Below are 27,548 nucleotides of genomic sequence, written 5' to 3'. Positions count from 1 at the left end.
CTGAGGCTAAGTCATAAAAACGCTATGCACTTCCTCCTTGTTCCCGCAGAACACTTGCTCTTAGAACCCAGTTAGTGTATCGTGAGGACTTCCGAGTAGCCCATGGAAAGGCTTATGTGAAGAGGAATGGAGGTCTTTGTCCACAGCCCTGGCCCATCTTCCAACCAGTAGCCAGCACCAACTTGCCTTGAAAGTAAAATCAAACTAGGTGAATTGCCTAGAGCAAAGAGTGTGTTAGCTAAGTCCTGTCTAAGTTGTCTAAGTTACCCATGGGCAAAGTAAATGATTTTTGTTCTAATCCACTAAGTTTTGGGATGACCTTTTACACAGCAATGGGGAGCTAATAGAATGTTTTCACTTGTCAGCACCAACAGACGAGACTTCCCTGGCATTCCTGGGATGGGTCAAGTTTAGAGGAAGAGAATGCATGACTATCAGTGAAGTTGGACACTGGGCATAGTACTGAGTGCTGGTATCCGTGCTATTTGCCCGTCCTGCCACATCCAGCACTCCCGTTTTATATTTGAGTAAGAGACAGAGTGCAGGTTGGTTGTGGTCTGCTCGAGATCACACAGATATTTCGTTGCAGAGTCAGAACTCAGAATCAAGTCTTCCAATGTGCAGTTTAGTAGTCTTTTCACTCTGCCTGTCCCTTTCCACTAACAGATTCCAGAGACCCGAACCAAGGATCTGGGGCAGTAAATATATGCCGGGTGCTTCTCCTTACCCTTCTCACGCCTGTGACAGACATCGTTAGTTAAGTACAGCGCTCTCCTAAGGTCACTGATGAGCGTGGAGATCATAGACCCAAATTGCCACTAGAGAATCTGAGTAGAAAGATGCCAAGAGCTCTAACTGATTTGTATCAGGAGTGTCAGAAGAATACAGCAAAGGCAATCTTGAAACGTAAGCTGGAAAATGATCTAATATGGAAGTGCATCTTGCATGAGAAAAAGGAAAGTATTTAGATATAACCACTTGGGATCAAGGATGTCTGAAATGACACGTAAACTTCTTATAGAATTGACTAAGGAATCAATTCCCACATCGTTGAGGAAATCTGTTGTACATTCTATTAGACAATTTCCATTTCATATTTTAAAACTTATTAAGTGGGGTGCCTGAGTGGCTCAGTCAGTTGAGCATCCAACTCTTGGTTTCAGCTCAGGTCATGATCTCAGGGTTGTGGGATCGAGCCCTGTGTCGGGCTCCATGCTCAGCAGGGAGTCTGATTGGGATTCTCTCTCTCCCTTCTCCCTGCCCCCCCCCAACTCTAAAATAAATAAATAAATCTTTAAAGAAAAACTTATTTTGTTGTTAGAAGAAAATCTGTTACTTTAGTTCCATAAAGTGTATTGTATATTTAAATTTTAGCCTCATCCTGAATACAACAGAATTGGAACGCTTACAACACATTCAACAGAGCAGTGCTGGTGTATCGTACACTTTGATGGTTCTGTTCTTCGTAATGTGCTTGTCATTGAGAACCAAGCAGGCTCAGAAAAAAAAATATATGATTTTTAGAGTATAATTTAAAAGCGGAGGTTATAAAGCTAGGGCACTGTGAATTTTAGGGTCACTCCCTGAGAACCAGATTCTCAGGTTCATTCAACATAGGACTGAGAGCGGGGCTTCTCTGAACTTGACCGTAGGCGTACGCTTCTGTGTACCCTGCAGAAGCAACTGCAACCAAACTCCCAGAAAAATAATGATCACTCTCTCCCTTTTTATGATTCTGAGTAGGGCATGGGGTTAGGGCTAGGTATGAAGATTATTTGAGTAAACCAAAGTGGCCAAGTTCCTTCATTAATTCATTTGTTCACTGAGTACCTACTATGTGCAAGGTCTTCTGTTAAACACTACTTGGAATACAGGGATGAAATGGGGCTTTTATCTTCAAAGGTTCTCTAGCTCGGACCCAATCCTCTCTTTTCATAGAGTAAGATTTGAGAACAAGAGCCTAATGAATTAGAAATCTAAATATCAGCCAGTGACACCCAAACACAAGAACTGGGTTTAAGCGTTAGAAGCAGGATACATCACTACAATTGTTTACACAAATCAGCAGGCTTCAAAAATATTAGCACAACCCTTTCTCTCTCTCTCTCTCTCTCTCTCTCTCTCCCTCGTTTTCTCTTGACGTGGATTACATTACCATTTGCAATATTACTAATTGCTGGATCACTTAGACGCATTACTGTGCTCTTAGGAAATTATTCCTGGTAATGAAATTCTTTTCATCAGTTCTACTTTCAGATTTGCAATACAGGCTTGTCCTTTAACAAGTAAGTATTCTTTTCAGAAAAAATATGCAGCAGATGTGGCAAAACAGAAATATAATATTCTTGGAAGTGCGTTAGTTTGGATAACAATTGAACTTTCGTACTTGGACTTTATTCTACTAGTAATTTCTCTGTCCGCATCAGATTTTCATTAAGGTTGAAGTCATCATTTTGTGTAATTTATTCTCAAATCTTCAACTTTTTTAAAAAAGATTTTATTTATTTATTTGACAGAGATAGAGACAGCCGGCGAGAGAGGGAACACAGGCAGGGGGAGTGGGAGAGGAAGAAGCAGGCTCATAGCGGAGGAGCCTGATGTGGGGCTCGATCTCATAACGCCGGGATCACGCCCTGAGCCGAAGGCGCTTAACCGGGCGCCACCCAGGCACCCCTATTCTCAAATCTTCAAACAAAGGTCAGTAAAATTCTTGTTACATCTTTTTAGATTTTTGTAGTAAGGAGCTGTTGATTTATATTTCCCCCATTCTTTTCTGCAATAGACTATCTCAGTAATTTCCACCAGGTTTTCCTAAATACCAGCAACTTGTTTTTCAACTAATAAACTTGACCTGATTACCTCTCAAGGGCCTATAATATCTGTTACGTTCCAGGGCACAAGAACAAGAAAGAAAATATCTAAAGAAAGTGGATTTGGAAGTCAATCCAATCTGGGTTCCATGTAGGCTTTGCCATTCCCCGTGTGACTTTAGGTAAATGACTTAATCTCACTGAGCCTCAGTTTCCTTATCTGTGAAATGGGGATAAAGTGCACATTGTAAGGTCATTATGAGAGGTCATTATAAGCACAGTACAAGAAAGCAGAGAGCCTGGTGTATAATAGGAGTTCCTTAAATAATAATTTCCCTTTGCTTCCTTTTAAAAACGACAGTGCTTAAAGCTCAGGATTTAATCATTAAAACAAACGGTGACAGATGCAAACCATTCAAGTCTCAATCAACTTTTCTGACACTTCGGTATGTAGAATATTTGACATTTCTCCTTCTTCATGGAAAAAGCACCTCACATTAAGGAAAATGAAAAATTTGGGGGAAAACACCTATAATTTCATCATCCTAGCACTACAACAGTTTCCATTTTTGTCATGGTCTGGCTTTTATACAAAACGGCCACATTTTCTGCACAGTCGCCATCAGACCGCGCTTCGCATGGCAGCATCTTCTTTAAGGTACCAAGAGATTTATTCCAGGTGATAGTGGGAAGCTGCCGAAGAGGAAAGCATGCGAAGCTGCGGAGGTGTTGAAGTTCTCTCACATTGTTCAAACCTTCCTCCGGCACAGAACTCCACAAAGAACTCCTCTGCAGTGTTCGTTACCCAGGGCGGTTTCTTTAAATTGTTTGACGTCAGAGAAGGAATGCTATAGCAACAGTCTGTCAAACTGGAATTAACTCCGAAGAAAGATGGGGGTGGGGAGAGGAAAACTGCTCCCGGGCGGTACTGACTTCAGAGGAAGCAAATTGGGTAGTTGCATTCATTTTATGACATTTTAAACATAAAACACCCGGAGAAATGTGGGGAAAAAGTCGGTTGAGATGCATGTGATGTTTAACTCATGCAGGGATCAGCGACTTGCCAGGGTTCTCTGAAAGGCCTGGTTTCATCGGTAACAATAACTTCCAAGTATTGATCATTTATCTGGAGGCAGGCCCAGTGCAAACAGTATCTCATTTGATATTTTAGCACCTTTATGAGGCAGGTATCATCCCTATTTTGCCCATGACCAGGCTCAGTCGCTGAGACGTACACGGTCACCCGACCAGCGATGGTCAGAGCTGGGATTCCAACGCAATGTAGTGTGACTCTGGGCTCCAGTGTACTTTCTTAAACGTAGAATTCCCGACTGTTAAACCCAAACGGGACCTTGGGGTCTTCTACGTCAGCCCCCATCCTGCCCACGAGCAAACTGAGGCTTCTGCGGTGCCAGGAAGGAAACCGGCCACACCACTTGGGCGCAACTCAGAAGTGTGCTCCGGCGTCCAGGCGCCACAACGACAAGAAAACGAAACTGCCTGGGAATTAATGTTTTTCTTCTTCTTCTAGCAGGAAACGAGAGAGAAAATAGGAAGCAGAAGCTGCGCGCGGCGCCCGCTGCCTTCGCCCCCCGTCCCCCGCCCGGGCGACGCGCGCTCCAGGGTGCGCGCGTGCCCGCGGCGCGTCCCCAGCGGGCCCGCGCGCCTCGTGCCTCGCGCCTCGCGCCTCGCGCCTCGAGCCACGTCCCCGCCCCGGCCCTGGCGCGCCGCGGAGTTGGCTGCTGGGCGGCGCGGGCCTGGGTGTGGCCGGCGGATCTCGGCGGCGCTGGTCTCGGCGGTGCGCTGTGCTCTGCACGCCGGCTCCGCGCTCGAGGGGCTGCTGAGCTCCCCGCGGACTCAGGCAGCGGCCGGTCGACGCGGACCCGAGCTCCCTCCAGGTAGGCGGCGACCGCACGCGTCGCGGCTTGTCGGAGCGCCCCGCAGGGGGATCCTGGGCTTCCCGCAGGGGGCGTGGGGCGCCTCGGGGCCGCCCCGGCGGAACCCCGCCCGGTGGTGGCGTGGGGCTGGCCGGGTCGGGCGCCCTGGGCGGCGGAGCCTGCCCGGGAGGGACGGGACGGGCGCGCCTTGGTCGCGCTGTGCTCCCGCGCGGGGGCCAGCCCCTCGGCCGCCGCCTCGGGCACTTCCTGGGCGGCTCGGACCGCTCGCTCTGGGAAGCGAGGGGGCGGCCTGTAGTCCCCGGCCTCCAGACCCCCAGGTCGGTCCCGACGCCCCGAGGCCTCGCCGGGGGACCCAGAGCGCGAGCTCGTGGCTGCCCCGAAAATAGCGGTTATTCGGGACTGCCCAGAAGGGTTATTGGGTGGAGAGCTCTGGGAAAGCTCATAAAAGTTTTCCGCTGAGTGCTAAAAATGAGACTAGTGGTTTCGTGTTAAATTTGTTTTGGAAATGATATGTCCAGTATTGGGGCGGGGGTAATGGATTATGAATTCTTGTAAATTCTGTACGTGATCAAATGTTTTCCTTTTCTCTCCACATTCTTTTTCTGCTTCAAAACACAAATGATTGCCTTCTTTGATATTTATTGCTATACGGTAAGGGAAGACTGAATTTCCAAAAGTTTAAAAACAGACTTTCATTTGTTTATAGAAGTGATGCTTTGTTATTTTGCATCTCTCTGCCTGTCTCTCTCTGTCTCTCTTCCCTTTTCTCCCACTCCTTCCCTTTCTCTTTTGGTAGAGGATGTGGATACATCTTTTTCTCTTTCGGCCACTGGCAGAATAGCTCGGCGTGTGGATTAGCACCCTGCTGGGAAGTTTTCTTAAGACACTTGAGATTTAATTGTTGATCAGAACGCTTTATTATCATTCCTTCTTAGTTGCAAACTGAGATTGTGACCTTTGAGTACTTCTCCTAGAACACAGAGCACACACTGCTTATTTAAGATGAAAGGGAAGTCTTTTCTAGTCGTGGAGGAAAAGGACGGTTTGGATCCATGAAATTGTATGCTTTGAGTCTTTTTGCCATTGTACATTTTAAGATTCTTTAGTGTGGGGCTTTTGGGTTATTACAGATCCGCGGCTCTGAAAGTTTATTGTATATTTCAGAATTTGGCTAAAGATCATTTTAAGATTTTCTGTGTTGCATTTTGGTTTGTAGGTGAATTTGAAACTGAAATAGAAGCTGTTAAAATACCGTTATATTGAACGTGGTTAACTGTGTTGTGTACACACATTTATAAAATTGGCTAACGTGGCTTGCAGTACGTTGAGGTTCATCTCTGTGAGCCGTAAGCATTGCTTAGGAGGTTATTTCTGAGTTTTTGGTCTTTGTTAACCTGTAGAATTGCTTCTTTGATCATTTTTTTCCAGCTTTATTGAGATACAGTTGACATACAACATGATATAAGTTTAAAGTGTACAACGTGATGACTTGATATTCATATATATTGCAAAACGATGATCGTGGTAAGGTTAGTTAACACATTCATCACCTCATGTAATTACCTGTGTGTGTGCATGGCTGTGTTGAGCAATTTTCCAGTATAGAATACAGTATTGTTAACAATAGTAACCATGCTGTACCTTATATCCCCAGAGCATACTCTCTTGTAACTGGACGTTTGTACCATTTGATCAACATCCCCCCAGAATTGTTTCTTTTAAGTCATTGGCGCTTTAGTATGTCAGCACATATTTTTACACTTTAAAAATAGATTCTGGGACATTTTGAAAATTGAGAATTGGAACAAAGTATCGGACATTTTTTTGCCCTTACCAAGTACTGCCTGAGATGGTGTGAATTCTCAAAGAGTTTTTCAGGCATGTTACTAAAGTACACTTTGTTACTAGTTTCTTTACCTTGTTGACTGGTTTAACCTGCATTTGTTATAGGGACTAATTAGACATTTGTTCTGGGCCAGGGATATGCTACACATTATTCTATTTATATGTTACATGAACTTGGCAAAGGAGGCATTATCCAGTTCTACAGGTGAGGAAACGATGCCCCTGAGATCTTAAATAACTTGCCTGTGGTCCTGTGGTCATGTAGCTGTTTAGTCACTCAACTGGCGTTCAAAGCCAGACCTCTCTGAGTCTGAAGACTACGTTCTTTCCTCTGTGCCACATTGACTTCGTGCCAGAACATGCAGAATGACCCTCAGTTACTAGTTAGCATATTTGTGAATTTTCCAAGACGTGCCAGAGATGTGGGTTTGTTTTTCCAGCATGACTGTTACTAATCTGTGTTATTGTACAGATCCTCGTGTCAGCCGTTCTCCTCTCACCTCTCTGTTCCTGGTTCAATGTCTGGCTTAAAGTTCAAGACCTCCCTCTTGTGAGGGCAGGTTTTCTCCTATTGACATTAATAGGTAGTGAAAACTTGATTATCCTTCCAAAATAAAATCCCCATTTTAATGTGGGTTTTCTAGAGCCATAGATGCAACTATTTTGGAAGGTTATAAACAGTATGGCAGTCTCTTTTGGAATATGGGAGCCCTCTGATATTCCTCAAATTAAACCAGAAGATATTTCTTTTAAAGGTTTTATTTTTTGATTTGTCAGAGAGAGAGAGCATAAAGAGGGGGAGCAGCAGGTAGAGGGAGAGGGAGAAGCAGGCTCCCTGCTGAGCAAGGAGCCCAATGCAGGGCTGGATTCCAGGACCCTGGGGTCATGCTTAACTGACTGAGCCACCCAGGCACTCCTGTGTCTCCCATCTTAAAATTCTTTTCTTGATCTAGTATTCTGCCCCATGTCTCTGGCTCCACATTGAGAAAGCATCATTTTTTTTTTTTTTTTAGAAAATGTAATTTTTTTGGTAGAATAAAAATAAATACAGGAGAGGATAACAAGAAACTAATTAGTTACCTTCGGGGGGTGGGTAGGAACTGAGTAGAAGTTATAGCGAAGGGAACAGCACTGCTGTGATTATCTCTTTTTGTATAGTTTTGGAAACTTGTTTATGTTTTGTATGTTAAAAAATAAAATTAACAAGGTTGAAAGAAAAAAACATCCAAAATTGAATACAAACAAAACAAAGGAACCAACTGTATTTCAATGAATAACATGAACTCTCTGAAGAAAAGAAAAATCCAAGTAAGTTTTTAACACAGCACCTGGAACTATCTACCTTTAATCTAAAGATAGAAAGGACTGCAAAAAAAAAAAAAAAAAAAAAAAAAAAAAAAAAAACCGAACAACAACAACAACAAGAAAATCAACTTGAACCCTGTGTAGCAAACTGGTTTTTTATAGTGGCAGAGATATAGCAACTCTGGAACTATTTTGTACGTATCATAGAAATGAACAAATGAGTAAATTCATTGATATTTTTTTGAGGTAGCATTTTCACTGTGGGAGAAGGGAAATAAAGATACGAAATGGAGAAGGCGGTGAAGCACTCTCTGGTGTTGGATTGGATTTAGAGTTATATATTTCCTAGCTCTGTCTGATGGAAAGGTCTAGAAGCAATGATACCCTAGAAGCCCTGAGCACAAGTAGTGCCCAGATCTAAATGGCTGGTTCAAGGGCTGGGGCAGGGGAAGTAGAAGGCAAGAAAGTGTTCCCAAAAATGGTGGCGGCACATCAGAAGGACATAGGAACTAGCTTGAGCAGCCAAATCTGGGAAAATTTGAGCTGCAAAATGAATAATGATAGTAATGGATTATAACCCACTGAATAAAATAAGAATCCACAAGTTCATAATAAATAAAGGAAAAGCAAGTAGACTGCCAATAAAAAGGTAGAAGGAGCAATAAAGTTAGAAGAGTGACTGGCTTGCCACCATCATGGTCATGTTGATTCACGAAAGCATTACTGATGGAGAAAATGGAATGGGGAAAAGGGTACTAATACAGTTTCCGGTGGTCTCTCCAGAGATTAATGACCCAGGGGAAAAGGAATACTTCACAGTGCAGAAGTCTGGCAGACACCATCTCAACCAGATGATCAAAGTTAACATCACCAATAGCCAGATAAACAGGTTCCTCTTGGGGCGCCTGGGTGGCTCAGTCGGTGAAGCTTCTGCCTTTGGCTCAAGGCGTGATCCCAGGGTCCTGGGGTGGAGCCCCGTGTTGGCCTCCCTGCTCAGCCGGGAGTCTGCTTCTTTCTCTCTCCGCTGCTCCTGCTCTCTCTCAAATAAATAGATAAAATCTTAATAAACAAAACAAAACAGGTTCCTCTTGATGTGCTTGAACTGGGGACATCATAACCTTTCGGTGGTTTTTCTAAAATGCATAACCAAAATCTACAAAGAGGAAACAATTGAGGGACCTTAATTGAGGGTCCTCCCACAAATGAGCTTTTCCCAGTATGTTAATGTCAGGAAAGAGAAAGGCAAAGGAAATGTTCTAGATGAAGTTTGGGGTGCTTGAGTGGCTCAGTGGGTCAAACATCTGCCTTCGGCTCAGGTCATGATCCCAGGGTTGTGGATCCAGTCCCCATCAGGCTCCCTGCTCAGCCGGGAGTCTGCTTCTCCCTCTCCTTTGCCCCTTCCCCCTGCTTGTGTGCACCCTCTCTCCTCTCTTTCCCTCTCTCTGTCTTTCGTGCGCGCCCTCTTTTGCTCAAATAAATAAAATCTTTAAAAAAAAAGAATGCTAAAAAAAATAAATAAAGGAAGCTTAAGAACCCGACAAAGTGCAACGCATAAAATCCTGCGTTGGATCTTGGGTTGGAAAAGCTAACTGACCTAAGACTATTATCAGGACATTGGCAAAATTTGAATATGTACTGAATATGAAATAATAGTATTGCATCAATGTTAAGTTTCCTGAATTTGGTCATTGTACTGTGTTATATAAGACAATGCCCTTGTTCTTAGAAGATACACAGTGAATTATTAGGAGTAAATGGTCAAAATATCTTCAGTATACTCTCAAATGAACAAGCAATAATTAATTATTACATATGAAGAGAGAATGATAAAGCCAACATGGCAAATATTAACAATTAGTGAATCTAAGTGAAAGGTCTAAGAGTATTTATTCACCATACTACTTTTTTCAACTTTAAATTTGAAATTTTAAAAAATGAAATGTTAAAAATAAAACTTCAAAAAACAATAAAGCTTTGTGTCCAAAAACAACAAAAAAAATCTTCGAAGGAGTCCATGCCGGCTGTGTCTACTCCTCAGCTCCCCATCTCCTCTTTTCTAAACCCCCTGCAGAGTGACTTTGTCCTTCCTGTGCTGTGAAAAAAACCATTCTTCCCAAGGTCACCAGTGACATCAGTCTTGCCACATTAGATCGCTCGGCCACATTTAACACGGGTGATAGAGGACTCCTTCCTGTTGAAGCAATTTTCCCTTGGCTTCTGGGACACGGACTCTGATTTTCATCCTGTTTCACCGGCGAGAGCTTCTTACTCTCCTCAGAAAATGGTGTTATCATCCACCCAGTTGCTTAGGCTAACAATCCTAAGAGTTAGCTTTAATTCTCCTGTTTCGCTCATGGTACATCTCTTCCCCCATTGGCAACTATAATGGGCTCTAACTTATTATTATCCCAAATTTGGCTATTTTTTATTGTTTCTACTGCCACTACCCTTGTGTCAAACCAGCATCTTCTGGGGCCTGGACTACAGCAGGAGCTCCTGACTGCTCTTTCAGCTTCCAGTCTCAGGCAGCAGAGCCCATTACTGTTAGATAAAATCTGAAGTTTTTACTGTGGTCAAGAGGCCCACATGATTACATGGTTGGTCTCCTGCCCACCCCCTCTAATCTCTTCTGCTTTGCTCACTCCCCTCCAGCCTCACTATCCTCTCTGCTGTTGATTCAACATGCCAAGTTAGTTTCTGCCTCAGGACCTTTGCATTTACTGTTTATTCTTCCTGGAATGCTCTTCTCCCATTTAAGGCATGGCTCATTGGATCATTTCATTCAGACTTTACAGATTGATTTATTTAAAAATAGCCTTCCTTGTTGCTAACTTCTTGCAGGTTTTTTTCTCCTGCATAGTACTTATCTGTACTTGAAATTGTTGTTTATTTATGTGCTTTATTATCTGTCTCCTAGACAGATATAGAATAAAGCTCCATGACAACAGGGCCTTTTGTTTGTTTTGTTTACTGCTGAATCCCTAGAGCCTGGAATGTGTCTGGCATGTGGTCGGAACTCAGATGTTTGTTGAATGAATGAATAAATGCATGAATCAATATATTCCAGCTTTTTTGTTATATTTTAACTAATACCGTCTCAAATGGAGAAGACTGTCTCAGAGAATCCTATAATGTAAGTGCTGTTTAAAGTTTCTTGGTGATCTGCTAAAGCTTCTCTGGAAGCTAACAAGTTGTTAATTTTGTTTGCTGGCTTCGTCTTCCTTTTGTCCGCCCTCTGGTGGAGGTAACACTGATAGGCAGCCAGATGAGTGCAGTAGGTCACTAGGAAGAAACAAAAAGGGAAGAACCTTGACCACAGATTGGATAATTAACTTTTAATTACAAAGATTACAAAATTTTAATTTTTGGCAAGCCTCTAAATTAACCGTATTAATATTGGAAAGAATGACAAGAAAAAGGACAATATTTAAAGTGAGATCTGGGTTAGGATGTAAAAAAACAACAACAAACTATCTCCAAGATGTTTTGATTATTTAAAATAATTCCTGCTTAAGTATACTTCTTTCTCTTAAAATATGTATTTTTTAAAGATTGCATTTATTTATTTGAGAGAGAGAGCACCGGCAGGGGGAGAGGGAGAGGGAGAAGCAGACTCCCCGCTGAGCAGAACGCCCTGGGATCAGGACCTGAGCCGAAGGCAGATGTTCAACCGACTGAGCCACCCAGGCACCCCTCTCTTAAAATATTTTTAATATTTTTCCATTTTTATTTTACAGACACCTTTTGCTCAACTACTATTAATTTCAGTTAATCTTCCGACTTTTCCGTATGTCAGTTAACATATGCCAGTGGAGAAGCCAGTATCCAAACCCCAACAGTTGTGTCGTAGAGACAGCACTCTTAATTATTATGCTACCGGACAGCCTTCTACTGTCCAGGGATGGCACGGGTACCAAAGAATTTCCCTTGGTGCAAGAGTGATGAACAAAAAATGCTTGATAAGTTTATAATATATGTTCCTCAATACCGTTTTTCCAGCACGCCTTATGGAGAGCCTTCTAGAATTGCTCAAAGTTATATCTTATTTAATTTGTTTTGTAGCAGCAATCACATTAAGTGATTTTAACACTCGTGTACTACTGACTTGCTAAAATAATATAAATTTAAAGTTTCTCTTAATGTCCATCTTTAATATTTAAGGCAGTACACAGCTTAAATTACCCCCTTCTCCCACCCAGTTTTGGCTTTAGCAGGGTTGTTTCCTGTGCTGTTTGGTTATTACCAAGGAGGCTTAGTATACACCTTGCTGGGTAAGGGTGTACTCCCACCAAAATGCTTATCTTACAGTTGGAACCCCAAAAGGGAGCATTGTTCAGGGGATGTCTTTAGTGCCGGCATCTTTGCAAGTATTTAGAGCTCTGAGGTTCTCATCTTAACAGCTGCATAATATTTCATTGTATGGAGGTACTGTATCTGCTCGCCTGTTGATTCATGTTTATAACTTTTTGCTATATAAACAATCGAAGAGTGATGGTCCTTAAACATTCATTCTTATTTATTAAAAAATACTATGTTTTTAGAAGTCTTACTGTTTCTTCTTCATCACCTAACTTGTAATGCATTTTTAGCTATGGAGAAATTGATATAATCTGTACCGTCGAGAGAGAACGCTACTTTGGAATACACAGAGATGAGGACAGTGGTCCCTGTGCTCAAAGGGCTATTAATTAGTCCCTGGGCTTGTGTATAGGGATTTTTGATATTTTTGTTAAGGTAACATGTAGCAATGGCTTGACTCATTTTTTTTCCCCTTCAATTTTTATGAGTTCCCCACCTACACATCCTTACCCTGGAATTGTTAAAAATTGAAAATTGGGCTTTAACTATTTAGTAATGTAAAATTAAAAACCCCGTAATACCCCTTCAGCTAAATGAGACTTTGTTGTTTAACTGGCATGCAGCAGAGATTATACATTTTATTTAGGGTAGTTAACAAGATTTATAGCGACCAGGTTTTCATAAGGAAATAATTTAAACATTTTTTTATTTTCTAGACTTCCGTAAATTAAATTATGTACTTAATAGAAAAATGGAGGACAGCTAATTATTTAAGGAAATTGAAATTCGTCAACAAGGGATCTTCATTATTTGTATTACTTATGAAATGGGTCTCTGGGGAGGCTGTTGTGGGAGTAGGAGTCAACTTTTTGAAAAATGTGGTTTTAGGGCATCTGGCTGGCTCAGTAGGAAGAACATGAGACTCTTGATCTTGGGGCCTTGAGTTCGAACCCCATGTTGGGTGTAGAGATTACTTAAATAAATAAACATTTAAGAAAAAAAAAAAAAGAAAACTGTGGTCATCTTGTCCCATGACATAAAAAGCAAAAGCAGTTGGTCTTTAAACATTTTTCAAACTTAAATATTTGTTTTCATGGTTGTGTGTTAATGTTTATGGGAACGAAAGCTTATCAAGGGATTTCATTATTTCATTGATTATTAATGTGCCACTAGGGAAGCTTTTGGGGGAAAAATATTTAAAAACGCACACAGAAATGCTCCTCTGAGACTTAGGAAGGATATAAAGAAGGAGAGGAATGTGGCTGTGTAAATTTCATCCATGGTTAGGTGCTCATTTTCAGTGAGGAAACATCTTCGTAAAGTTTTTAGAGATGATGGTGAGACGCATCATGACGGGCTAGAAAAGCATCACCAGTAGCGTGTGTTTCTCAACACTGCCGAAGAGCGATGTTGGTGCGCGGGAGTGTGCGCTGCTGAAACACTGTTCCCTCCTGGGAGAGTTAAGACCCCTTGGACTGACGGCTGTTGCGAACCTTAGTGGTGGGGGAGGGAGTTGAGGATGGAGTGGAATCACAGATAGCTAGTGTGGTTTATTAGCTGTTTGTTTCAACCCAAGAAAGCAGTCCTATGATATTTTGGTAAATAAAGTGTGATCCTGAAGCAGCATTGGTGGATATCTGTGCATCCCAGACCAATACCACGTAGGTGCATTTGCTTTTTAATTAGTAAAACCTCTGAAGTTTCACCTTCTGCCTAGGCATTAATGGCTTTATGTTAGAAAGAATGAGATCTGTACTGGGAGAAAGACACCGAGTGATGCACTCTATTTCTGCTTATTATTGGTACCTTTAAGATAATCTTACTTTTTTTGAAAAAAGATATTTTACTTTTATTAAAGCTGTGAACACATGAAGTTGTAGCTGCCTTTCCATGAATATGTTAATTGCACGTCGCATTTTGTCCCGTGAAGCCAAATTAGCAAATAAGCTAGATCATGATGCCTTATAAACATTTATAACCTTACAAACATTTGTTAGATGAAATTCTGCGAGCTGCTGTTGTCATATTTTCATCCTTTAGTGATGGGATTCATTTAAACATTTTTTTGAGATATAATCAAGAGTAATATGTAATTCTGTTAAACTGAAGGGATTGTTTTTGGTTAAAAAAACAAATTATGTGACTTTAAAGTGACCTAAGACCATGTGACTTAGTGATACAGAGATGAACCATACGTGGTCCTATCAAAAAAATCCAAGAGGTAACAATACTTGAGTGAAGTCATCTGAGAAAAGACTGTCTGAGAAGGTTAGGGTTTGTAATTTACATAATCATTTATTTTCCTAATGTCTGAGTCATAGAGTCTTAGAAATACTAAAATTAGAGGCTGCTCAGCTTAGAGAAGGTACTTTTAGGACTAAGTAGAAGGAAATTCCCTGCCATTTTACATAGCTGCCAGTGAATTCATAGAACTTGTTGCTTTAAGAGGTAGTGCAGCTAAAAATATGAGCACACTAGAAACGGTTTCAGTTTAAGGGAATTCCTCAGTATGGTAAGTTCAGTCTTATTCTCATGAAACATTAGGTTTTGGTGACGTAACATTTGAAATACGTGCTCTATTGCAGCCCTTACATCCTGAGGTCATTGTTACTAGTTTCTCATGAGAAGATGAACTCTTCTGATGGGGGTGGGTCGGTGTGGGTACCCGGTGCGGGGCAGGCGTTAAACGATGTTTGTTGGGTGGAAGAATGAATCACGTGACGATTTGGATTGACCGTAGGTCAGAATGGTGTTCATTTCTTATGTACTTTAGGACTATAGCTAAAAATCATAGGAATAATGCAGGGAGAAAAATCTTTCTGAAAGCTTTTCCAAGTGTTGACTAGAAAAAAGCTAAACCTCTTCCCTTAACGCTTCCATTTTCTCTCCGATTCTGTAGGTATGATACACTAAAAGAAAGGAAACACAAGGACTCTGCATTTAAAAGGTGCGCTCTGCATCAGGTTTTTGTGTTGTACCTGGTATTACTGTAATTTTAGGTTTTGTTACTGCCTTTGCCTCCAAGAGTTCTTCCCTTCTTTTCCTTGGTTTAAAGGATACTTTTACAATTTATAATTTAAAAATTAAACCTAAAGAATTTATGATTAAACACTCAGCTTTTATAAATGGCAAAGAGTTTAAAACACTACAGTTATCACACGTTTTATTTATAACACACAAATGTAAAAAGGTGTGGGAATGAAACAAAATCCATTTGCTTTTAATTCCATGAATAATGAATACCTGTCCTTTTTTTTTTTTTTCACTTTTATGCGTGACATTTTATTGGGCCGCGGAATTTACCACCTCAGTTTAGATTTCTGCCAAGATGACAAATCCTGTTCAATGAGAGACCCTGTAATTCTTTTTTTTTTTAAAGATTTTATTTATTTGACAGAGAGAGAGCCAGCGAGAGAGGGAACACAAGCAGGGGGAGTGGGAGAGGAAGAAGCAGGCTCATAGCAGAGGAGCCTGATGTGGGGCTCGATCCCATAACGCCGGGATCACGCCCTGAGCCGAAGGCAGACGCTTAACCACTGTGCCACCCAGGCGCCCCGAGACCCTGTAAATCTTAACCAAACGGTTCAACCCCAGTGGATCTGTTTATGATACCTGGATAAAGAGCTTGTTTTCTCGTTAGTTGATTATGACTGTGTGGACTGATCATGTTGTGACTTGTTAACAAAAGTAAATCACAAGTTCTTTAAAAAAAAAAAGAAAAAGAAAAGAAAGGTAGTAAGAGCTACTTTTGGCAGTTGAGAATCTAAGTCCCTTTCTTAGTTAACTCCGGAGATACTTGAAACACTATTGGCAGGTATTTTCTCACATGCTTCACTACTTTAACAAAGATTAATGCATTTAAGCCTTAAATTAAAAACTTGTTTTCAAGTATCTCTCTTTTCAGGTGTCCTGGGTATTTCCTGATAGAAGATAGCTGATTCCTAAGCTGTTCTTTCAACTCTTGAATTTATTTCATTCTTACATTTCTTAAAGAGTAAAAGCAAGACCAAATACAGATTCTTTTAAAGAAGGTGATGGCTGCCAAAAAAATTCAAGTTTTTGCCAGATGCATTGTTTCCCTTGAAGGAAGATAACACCTGAAATACATCAAGAAATCGTTGATGATTTCTTTGTAAAAACGTTTTTAAGTTGTGTTTGAGAAATAGGAAATTTATATGGGGAGCGTCTCTTTTTTCTCTTTTCCCATTCTGAAGGCATTCCTCAGGAAAAAAATTCAAAAAATTTTCACAATTCAGATATGGGAAATAATTCTGCCCTATTTAAAAGCTGATAGGAACGGGAATGATTTTTTTCTAAAATCATGTATTCCAACTACTATCTTTATTTTTTAAAGTATTTAGAAGTTTTGTTTGACCAGAAAGATAATATAAATGCCATTTAGTTTTTTTTAGGAACCTATTTTTTAAGATTTTATTTATTGAGAGCGAGCCGGAGAGCACAAGCAGCAGGGAGGGGCAGAGGGAGAGGGAGAAGCAGACTCCCTGCTGAGCAGGGAGCCTGATGCGGGGTGGGGTGGGGGTGGGGGGGGGGCTCCATCCCAGGACCCCAGGATCATGACCTGAGCCCAAGGCAGATGCTTAACCAGCTGAGCCACCAGGTGCCCCAGAACTTTAAAAAAAAAAAAAAAGATTTATTTATTTATTTTAGAGAGTCAGAGGGGAAGGACAGGGAGAGAATCTCAAGTGGACTCCATGCTGAGTGCAGAGCCCCAATCCCACAACCCCAAGATCATGACCTAAGCCAAAATCAGGAGTTAGATGCTTAACCCACTGAGCCACCCAGGCGCCTCAGTCTTTTTAGGAACTTCTTAATGCATAAACACACATTTTTTTTTTAAGATTGTAAGTAATCTCTACACCCAACGTGGGCCTTGAACTCAACTCCGAAATCAGGAGTTGTGTGCTCTAACAACTGGGCCAGCCAGGCACCCCATGAACACACACACTTTTTTTTTTAAGATTTTATTTGAGAAAGAGCGCAAGTGTGTGCACACACGAGCAGGGGGAGGGGCAGAAGGAGAGGGAGACCCCAACTCTGCTGAGCCGGGGCTTAATCTCATGACCCCAGTCATGACCTGAGCCGGAGGCAGACGCTTAACCAACTGAGCCACCCAGGTGCCCCTAAATCAACACACATTCTTGAACATTCCCTCAATGAAATGGTTTTAGATTTGTTTCCTATGTGTTTCTCAGACTGTAGGAGGCACCGGAATTAGGGTGCTTGTTAAGCACTGATCGCTGGGCTCCATGCTCAGAGTTTGCTGTTTAGGCCTGGGAAAGGGCCTAAACGTGTGCGTTTCTAGCAATTCCTCAGTGATGCTGCTGCTGCCCCTGGTCCCCACACTTTGAGAACCCCTGATGAGGTTATTAGTTGAATTGGTGGTTATGAGCCATGCTTCTTCCCTTCCACACCTGAAGGCTATAGCAGTAATCAGCAGTGCTTCAATCCAGGAGTCAGGGCAAGAGGGCGGGGTGGGCGGGGTGGGCGGTGTGCTGGGGTGGGCCAGGTACTGCTGTCTTCGCGAGGTGGGTGTCGTTTGAGAAAGGCCTTCACGTGATTGGATGCTTTCTCTCCTACCCACTCATTAGAGAGTCCTGGTCTATATAACAGGGGGCAGGGGTAGCGTACTCTCCTTGCAGGCGGACGGAAGTCGTCTCCGGAGTTCACAGGTAGGAATCTCAGCGCTTCTCAAGGAGTTACAGAGAGAGCACAGGGGTTACCAACAAGGGGTTACGCGGCAGCATAACTGGGATGCTGAGGCCATGAAAACATTTCTTTCTGGTAATCATTGTATTTTTCTTTTTGTTGAAAGTGTTTTGCATTGTATATTGATCCGGATGTAGATACCGGCCTGTGTACTGTTTCTGGTCATAGCGTCTTTGTATATTTCCCTTGCTGGGCCAAATTAGCCCTCAGAGTTCCAAGGACATTTTGTGAATGTATATGTTTAATTCGCCAAACAATCCTCCCCCCCCCCCCCCGGGTATCTGCATTCTACCGATGAGGGAATTAAGACTCAGAGCAGGCGAGCAATTTCTGGGGTCACGCAGGAAGGATACTGGGGGTGAGTCAGCACTCTCTTAGGTTCTATGAACTCAGGTAAGTGCGGTAACCTCTGTAACCTGTAGTTCCCTCGCCTGTGGCATGGGGATCCTATTAGCCCGTACCTTCTGAGGTCGATTTGCGGCCATTAGATGAGTTCCCGAGAAGAGTTCTGCAAAGTGCATGGCACAGAAGTGCTCAGTGAGTGCCATCCCTTGGTTCACTGACTCCTACTAATGCCTCTGTTCTGGGCTTGTCCTGACTTTGTGCCACGTAATCTTCCTCTTACGCATTACAGGTCCATAATCTCTCCACAGAGACCCAGAATGCTATGAAAACGGCAGGCTTTTCCATACATCACTTAGTGGCAAAATTTTATGTGATTTGGACTCCTGTCGTGCCACAGCCTGGCCTGATCTACCACGAAACTAGTCTGTTTTTCCCCCACCTGGTTGTGAATGTGCTTATGTTTTGCTACAGAAATACTCCTTGACCTTTTTAAAATCTGAAAACTTCCCAGATCTAAACCACACGTGGTGCTAGGGCTTCGGATAGTGGGATTATGGACCTATGTGAGTATCTTATATGTCTGTTTTCCTCCTTGACCGTGAGCTGGGGAGCTGGGCCTGTCCCTTTCACGTGTAGCCTCAGGTCTTTGCGTATGATGGGCATTCGGTAAATGTTTGGTGAAAGAATGAACCAGGCCACAACATACCAGTTAGGTGAAGGGGAACAGAATGAAGAAACAGCACCTTATGTATTTTCTGGAACACGGACATGCCTGTGGTTCACAAGAGGCAGAATTTTTTTACTTGGGGCATTTAAGTGTTCAAGGGGATGAGAAAGAAAGAAACCTGAATGCCTATGCTGCCCTTCGAGCAGCTCCAACTTCTATTTTTCTGTCTCCTCCATTCGCCCCCTGCTGCCCATTTTTCTGTCTCCTCCATTCGCCCCCTGCTGCCCTATGTTTTTAGCTAACTTCTTGTGAAAGCCACATGGGGATATCTGTAAATGGAGTACTTGGGGTGGATAGGCAAGTGTGCTTTTAAGTTCCATGCTAAGAATGATCGTAAAAACTTTAAATACCTAATGCATTATGGACTTGCAGTTGGGTTTGGTTTTTTTTTTTTTTTTTTTTTTTTACAAAGTATAGGAATTAACAAAGATGGCAAAGAGAAACGTAGAACATTAGGGATTCCAGTAACAAACTTGAATTTTTCTGATGACATCAGGAAGCAAAAGTAGTTTTATGCCTAAATTTACAACTTAAAATATTCTTTTCATGCCTTGCAAGCTTTCGTGATCAGTATTAAATTATTAGTAGCTAAGAAATATCCCTATTTCCTTGTCGCATATAGATGAAATTGCCTGTTCACTAACACAGCAGTATAATTGTACAGCCTACATAATGCCTTGCTTTGGTAAAACTTCTGTGGACATTTTAAGAAGTAGAGAAGCTGAATTATGCAACTGTATTTTTTTAATTCGTGTGGATACAGTGGCTCATTGGCACTTTTTTATATGTGTAACTGGCTCAGCTGAACTTTTTAAAACTAATATGCTGCTTCTCAGCTTACAATGCTTTCATTATATAATAATTTCAATTGTGTTAAATGAATCATTCATGTTGAAAAAGAACTTAGTCAAGTTATGGTAACTGAAAGACACTGTGCTGATATTAAACTAATTTCTATTAAATTATTAGTTTAAAATTGCTTTCGTCTTCCGTTTCAATACCACTTCAGAGATTGTGATGAATAGCTCCAATTTGACCTAGAGTAAAAATCACCATTGGTGAAATTTCTTGACAATTACACTGTACCCTTCTGATGTTTTTTGCTTGTGTGTTTTGTTCTTGGTTGTGTTTTTTTTCTTATGTATAATTTTAAAAACAATTTTAAGATTTTAAGTAACCTCTACACCCAACGTGGGGCTTGAACTCATGACCCTGAGAGTCGCACGGTCCACCAGCTGAGCCAGCCGGGCACTGCCCCCCTGTGGTTGTTGTGGGTTTTTTTGTTTTTTGTTTTGTGTTTTGGTAAAGGAATGTAGAGATGGCTCATATGTATCTTGTATTCCTTTATCTTTCCTTCCTCCCAGGAGGAAAGTGTCTTAACTATCTGGCTGAAGATAGATCCTGGCAAACACAAGTAAAAAATGAATGGGGTTGGGGGTAGACAGCAAAAAACCCAGAGAAAACAATAGTCTGTGAAGTACAAGGAGGACCTAGGAGGTTGGGGTGTGAAAGCCATAGCAATAAAGTGAATAAGGAGGGACTATCATTGGTCAGATTCAGCAGAGAAGTCTAATGAGCTGCCCTTTGAAAAGAGGTAGTGTGGCAGGGTGGTTGAGATCCTGGGTTCCAGAGGTGCACACACACTCAGATTCAGTTCCCATCTGTGCTTCCAGTCTCAGGCAAGTTATTTAACCTGTCTGAGCCTCAGGGTTGGTTGGTTTGTTTTTTTTTTCTTTAAGATTTTATTTATTTGACAGAGAGGGAACACAAGCAAGGGGCGTGGGAGAGGGAGAAGTGGGCTTCCCACTCAGCAGGGAGCCCGATTCGGGGCTGGATCCCAGGACCCTGGGATCATGACCTGAGCTGCAGGCAGACGCTTAACGGCTGAGCCACCCAGGCTCCCCTTGGCCTCAGCTTCTTTTTGTCTTTATTTTTATCTCATTCCACTTATTTTATGGTTCCCAGTGGACTTCAGGTGTGTTAAGAGGTAAACTGAGGCATATTGAACATTTTAAGTTGTTTTTTGTTTTTGTTTTAGCAAAAATCAATTCAGGTTGGGCATAGGTAGGGGCAAGATTTTTATAGAGAAGCAAAGCAAGGGAATTATTTGATTAGCTCTAGCCCTGTGGTTGCCTTATTTGGAAAGCCTAGTTGACTGTGATTGGTTGTCCTTGGGTTTTACAGGCTTAGGTTTGGGTTTGCTTACATAGTTTGCTAAGGTATTCGAACCGCCTCAGTCCTAATGGTCTCCTTGTTTAATTTAGTACAAGAGTTGGATTAACTATAAATATATTTATTGTGGATCCATGTATGACTCACTTTTTTTTTTTTTAAGATTTTATTTATTTGACAGAGACAGTGAGAGAGGGTGACTCACTTTTATATATTTATATTTACTTGCTTATTGGTAACATAAACACCTGTAAAGCAAATACCCAACTCAGGAATTTGAAAATTAACAATTATTTGCAACTATTGTACTTGTGTGTTTCTCCCTTGTACTGTTTTATCATTCCCTTCAAAAACCTTTTATTAGATATGTGTGCATTCCTAAATAGTCTTAGTTGTTTTTGAGTTTCATAAAAAGAGTATTATGCTGGTATGTGTCTTCTGGAACTTGTTCCACCCCCCCCCCCATATTATTGTTCAGATTAGTCTACATTGTCTATATCTGTAGTTCATTTGTTTTCATTGTGATACAATAATTCAACATGAAAACACTACAGTTATCCATTCTGTTGGTGGGCATTAGTGTTCAGTTTATTGCTCTTACAAGTAGTACTATATGAACCCAGCTTTTTTTTTTTTTTAAGATTTTATTTATTTATTTGAGAGAGACAGCCAGCGAGAGAGGGAACACAAGCAGGGAGAGTGGGAGAGGGAGAAGCGGGCTCCCAGGGGAGGAACCTGATGTGGGGCTCGATCCCAGAATGCTGAGATCACGCCCTGAGCCAAAGGCAGATGCTTAACAACTGATCCACCCAGGCGCCCCTATATGAACCCAGCTCTTGAGCACATGAGCACATGTACTTGAGTTTCCTTTAGGGCTTATATACCCAGAAATGGAATTAAATCTTTTTTTTTCTTTAATAAATTTTTTAAAAGTTTTATTTAAGTAATCTGTATACCCCCTGTAGAACTTGAACTCATGACTCCAAGATCAAGAGTGGCATGTCTTACCAACTGAGCCAGCCAGGCGCCCCCAGAAATGGAATTGTCATATTGAAACATAGAGGTATCATCGCCTTTGTTAGATATTGGCCAAGTTGCTTTCCAACCAAAATGAGTTACCACTTACCCCCAACCTTGCCAATTCTTTTTTTTTTTTTTCCTTTTTAATTTAATCTCTATACCCAATGTGGGGCTTGAACTCATGACCTCGAGATTAAGAGTCACACGCCTTACCCCGACTAAGCCAACCAGGCGCCCCAACCTTGCTGATTCTTGGTTGAGATGCAGTTTGATCGATCTGATAGGTATGAAATTCTTATTGCATTGGCCCTGATTATTGAGGTTGAATACCTTTTCATTTGTATATTAGCTTCTGTAGTTGTACCTGCTGTGGTTTGCTGATTCATATCTATGAACATTTTTCAGTTAGATCATTGGTCTTTTTTATTAGTTTGGAGGAATTGTTTTTAAACTCCAGATGCTAATCCTTTATCTTAATTTTAGCTTGTAACTATCTTTTCCCTGTCTGTGGCTTGGTTGCCCCTAGCACCCCTCCCCCCCCATAGAAGAGAAACTCTTCTCGTTATACATCTAAATATTAGCTAGCCCTTCTAGCTGACCTTTTCTCTTCTCAGCCTTCTTGTAATTGTAAGAATCAGTGTCCACAGTATGTTGGGGGGGGGTGTGAATGCAGCCGACCATGGGGCTATTTAGTAAGCCTTGAGGTTGATTCTCTTACCATATGTTGAAAGCTCTAAGAAAAAAAAAAAAAAAAGCGTAATTGATGTCTCTTTGCCTTCGGCTTTATGTCTGAGTTCGCAGAAATCCTCCTCCATTTTCTGTTAGCCATATGACCAGTGTAGATGGAAACCTTAATTTCTGCCTAACATCGCTTCCTTTTGTAGTCATTAATTCAGGTAAAGTCTGATCAGTGAGAGACTGTTTTGGTTTACTCCCTTCTGGGGTTGGGTTCTTGATCACCTTAAACCTTCAGGACGGTTTGGAGTTAATTTATGTGGCAGTTCACCTGGCTCTACCCAATGGAGAATTTCTTCAGTGGTGGATGACCGTTTATCTTACTGGTTTTCTTTCTCCTGCCATTATTTTCATATGCCCCCCCCACATTGAATTTACAAAGTTTTATGAACTATTTTGCCGTTTCCCTGGTTTTTGTTCTGTATTAACTGTGGATGTAAAGGACCTGCAGGAGGGCAAGTAGTTGGATGCCTCCTGTTGCCCTAGTCAAATATGTGCCCCTGGAGGACCTCACTTCTCTGAATTGGAGCGTGCTTTAGATCTGCGGGTTGGGGGAGCGACTTACTAAACTGTACCTCATGCAACAGTATCCTCAAGAATTCAGAGCTTTCATAGCTGCGTTACATACACAGACCATGTCAGTACATTGATTGGCCACTTCGTTAGATCTCCTGTAGACCTTCAAAACATCATAGGATTTATCTTATAGGTTTCACCTTGGGGGTATCTTGTGGCCTCAGTTTACCCTAGTCAGCCTCTAGGCTTGTACGGAAGTTGTTTATAATCTAGTCTATAATGTGCTCCTTATTGGTATTCTCAGCAATCCAGTAATTGTCAGGTGGGTAGAAAAGATCACCAGAAAGTGTGTAATCAAAATATTCTTTCTCCTTAGTGACAGAACCAATAAGTTTTTCTTAAAGAGTGAAAAACTAGTTCTTCCTTTCGCAGTAGATAATGGAAGGTGGGGGAAGGCAGCTTTAAGATTTCTTTTCAAGCATCCAGAGAAAGTTTGCTGTTGTCTCTGTAGGGGAGAAATAATGATTTTCCCTTTACTCTTCTGAGTTCTTGGCTGACACCCTGCAATAAAAGAAAAGGAGAAAAGTTTATGACCGTGTATTCCTCAGGTAATACGTGGGAGATTCCCAGGGGGGAAAATGTGTAACTCCCTAAGGTAGCCCCGGGCACCAGCTTAAATATGGTCTTCAGCTAAAGAAAGAAGAAAGTGTGCCTCTGGGAGTGAGTGGGGGTGGGGAGGGGGCCCAGTCCTGGGAGGTTATCAGGAAAGGCAAGGGTAAACAAAGGTAAGGTTTGTTGTGCAGATTTAAATCGGAGCATTCTCCATTGGTTAAGATTCTCTGGTGATTTAGAGTCCTTTCCTTCCTAGAACAGAGAGGGAGACACCCTTACAAATGGAGATTTTCTTTATAAATGTAAATTTCCATTTCAGAGGAGTAACTTCTCTTGTTTTCAGTCTCTCCTGTGTCTTGCTGTTTCTCTGAATAATCCTATGCCACATCCTTAGGCCGTCTTTGCGGTGGCATAGTCTGCTACCTTTCATTTGGTACAAGCATTACAAGGGCTCTGATTTTGCCACTAGAAACCTTTCTCAGGGGCGCCTGGGTGGCGCAGTCGTTAAGCGTCTGCCTTCTGCTCAGGGCGTGATCCCGGCGTTATGGGATCGAGCCCCACATCAGGCTCCTCCGCTATGAGCCTGCTTCTTCCTCTCCCACTCCCCCTACTTGTGTTCCCTCTCTCGCTGGCTGTCTCTGTCAAATAAATAAATAAAATCTTAAAAAAAAAAAAAAAAAAAGAAAAGAAACCTTTCTGAGACCCGTGCTTTCTGACAGCCCCTCCTTTTCCATGGTGCCCGGTTCAACTTAGTGGAAGGTGGCTGGACAGGAGTGAGGCTTGAGAATTCAGAATTTCATGTGAAGAAAAGGGGTCATGTGTAGGCTGCTCTATTTGAGGGTTCATAATGAAGGATAGAAAAAGGAGGGTCCATGATGGTGAAATGTGGAATCAAGGCATTGTCTGTCTGTCTGTCTGTCTCTCTGTGTCTTTTAAGGGAGAGACTTGAGCATGTTTAACCCTGATAGAAGGCATCCAGTTGAAAGTGAAAGGTTACCCACCCGTGGTGGTTTGGCAGATGAAAGTGAGGAATTACAACTTTACAATAGACTGAACTGTTAACCCCTGAATACCCTGACCAATCTTAGCTTTACAAATAGTGCGTAAACAAAGATGATTTGTTCAGATTCATTACACTATGAAGGTTGCTGTGTTACCTAGAAGTATTCCTGCCAGACACGTTGAACTTGACTATCATCTAATCTGTAGACCTAACTTACGGTTTACTGGCAGTGTAGAGGATAAACAAGTTACCCTAAGGAAGTAAACAAAATGTGGAACATTCTATAGGACAAGTGGTTCATTCTGTCCAGTAAGTCAGCATTCTAGCGGTAATAAAGCAGGCAGTGGATACTTCTAGATGGAGAGACTCAGGAGACATAACCAAGTGTATTATGTAGTCCGTAATTAGATCCTAATTTGAATAAATCAGATGTAAAAAGACATTGGTAGAGTAATTGGGGAAATTTGAAAATGGACTAGGTATATTAGCTCCTGAATAATTACTGTTAATTTTGGTAGATCTATTAATGGCATTACAGTTTAATAGATAAGTGTCCTAATATTTTTGGAGATGTATGCTGACATATTTCAGAGTGGAATGTCTTGATGTCTGTGATTGATTTTAAAATACTTCAGCAAATTGGGGCTCCTTGGTGGCTCAGTCGGTTAAGCGTCTGCCTTCAGTTCAGGTCATGATCTCTCAGGGTCTTGGGATCGAGCCCTGTGTTGTTGGGCTCCCTGCTTCTCCCTCACCTCCTACCCCCTGCCCCCGCTTGTATTGTGTGTGTGTGTGTGTGTGTCTGTTTCTCTCAAATAAATAAAATCTTAAAAAAAAAAATAGAAATGAAAATACTTCAGCAAAAACAAGAAGCAAATACAACAATAATATTAACAATTTGTAAATCACATGGTGGGTATTGTGGGTGTCCATTATACTGATTTCTCTACCTTTCTCTGTGTTTGAAATTTTTCCCAAAAGACTAAAACAATGAGGAAAATGAGAGCTCGAATGTTCTAGAAGAGATAATTAGAAGTGTAAGATTACTGAAAAGACGGTAGATAGGATTTAAAGCATTGGTGGAGGAATTGGACCAAATGACAGAAAAGTCAGTTCCTCTCTTCTTAATAGAGGGAAAGGAGAATGTGATGAGTCCGTTATGTTTGTATAGTTTTATATATCTAGTCGTAGAAAATTGAAAGAGTTCATGTCTGATGGCTTCTGTTTTCTCTGATGTAGAAGGCAAGCTCATCTGTAAGAGGGGGTGTGAAAGGTCAGAAGCTTAGAGTTCAAAGGAACTGACATAGTTGATAGTAAGAGTGGAAGTGATGAGTAAAAAGCTGTGTAGGGTTGCCGGGTGGTTTTGAGGGCCCAGTTGAGATGCGTGAAGTGACTTTGCAGTATAACTAATACTCCCTGTTTGACTCTTTTGGTCAGTGTTTGGTCGCTTGAGTACTGGCCAAAAGAAAGTAGGTGGTTAGGTTCATACAAGGTTGTGGTTTTTGTCTGTTGCGTATGATAGCATAAAATGGTTGGGAAACTAGGGTGCTGGCAAAATTGTGGGTGAAGTGCTAGACCTGGAATCTCACCTGTTTAAGAAGGGAAGTGCATTTGCAGGTAGAGGGTGAACGAGTTCTGGAGATCTGCGGGGCACAGTGATGACAGTCAGCTGCACGGTAGTGTATGCTTCAAAGTTGCTGAGAGACTAGATCCTAAGTGTTCTCTCTACAGAGAGGAGAGGGTAATTGTGTGATGGGATAGTTAACTCTTTGGTAATCATATTGTAATATATAAATGTCAAATCACATTCTGTAACTAAAACTTACAGAGTAACTAACACAATGTTATAGGTCAATTTTATCTCCATAAAAAGGAGAGATGTACCACAAACTCGCGATATTTCACATTGAACTCATCTCTCTTATCAACCTTCTCCTTCAAGGACTTCAAAGTGTCTGGGATTTTAACTACTTACATGCTAGTAAATTAGCCTGTTACTGTTTCATGGATGCTAGCAGAAGACGTGAGAATCCTTGGTCAGAGACCAAGGACTTTATTACAGCACAGGAAGTAGCCTGTCCTGGTGTTGATTTGTGCTGATTCCCCCATGTTCCTCAATTCCTGTGGGGTTAACACAGGGGGCCCTAGATAGATGCCGCACAGACACTGGGTTTGTGTCCAGTGCCCAGAAACACTGACCCTGGGGAACTTAGCACTTTCAGAGTAAGTGGAAGCAAGCCTGCTCTGTCCCGGCGGGGAGACATGGTCTCATCCCTCAAGGTTGCTTGCTCCAAATACATGTCTCAGAAATGGCCCAGGTGAAAGTGCTTAAGGCCTTATATTTGGCACATCCAGGAAAAATGTATAGGGGTATTCAGGGCCCATGGCCTGTCCCCAAAGTAACGCATCCATGGAGTGGTAGTGAGGAGGAAACTGCTTTCTATTTGCCATTTCTGTTCATGGTACTCCATCCTTTTGGGCGTGCAGGTTGGAAAATCTCCTTCACTTGTACAGATCCTAGCATAGCCTGAGTGGCT

The 27,548-nt window shown here is 41.8% G+C and overlaps 1 protein-coding gene across 3 annotated transcripts in view; it reads left to right on the top strand.

Annotated features, from left to right (window-relative positions):
* Window positions 1-4,500: 4,500 nt before the first annotated feature.
* Window positions 4,501-27,548, top strand: part of GNB4 (G protein subunit beta 4) — a 55,210-nt gene continuing 32,162 nt past the window's right edge. Inside the window, exon 1 of one of the 3 annotated variants that reach the window (XM_045788700.2) lies at window positions 4,501-4,708. The gene's annotated coding sequence lies outside the window, so the exon portion shown is untranslated. Of the gene's footprint in view, window positions 4,709-4,915; window positions 5,026-17,825; window positions 17,848-27,548 lie in introns of those variants that run through there. The other 2 variants (XM_045788701.2, XM_087861416.1) reach the window with 2 other exon arrangements.

This window comes from Ursus americanus, chromosome 4 (genome assembly GCF_024610735.1).
Source record: "Ursus americanus isolate L20-20 chromosome 4, mUrsAme1.1.p, whole genome shotgun sequence".
Lineage (NCBI taxonomy): Eukaryota > Metazoa > Chordata > Mammalia > Carnivora > Ursidae > Ursus > Ursus americanus.
Note: the sequence above shows the minus strand (reverse complement) of the source record. Positions and strands in the feature narration are given on the sequence as shown.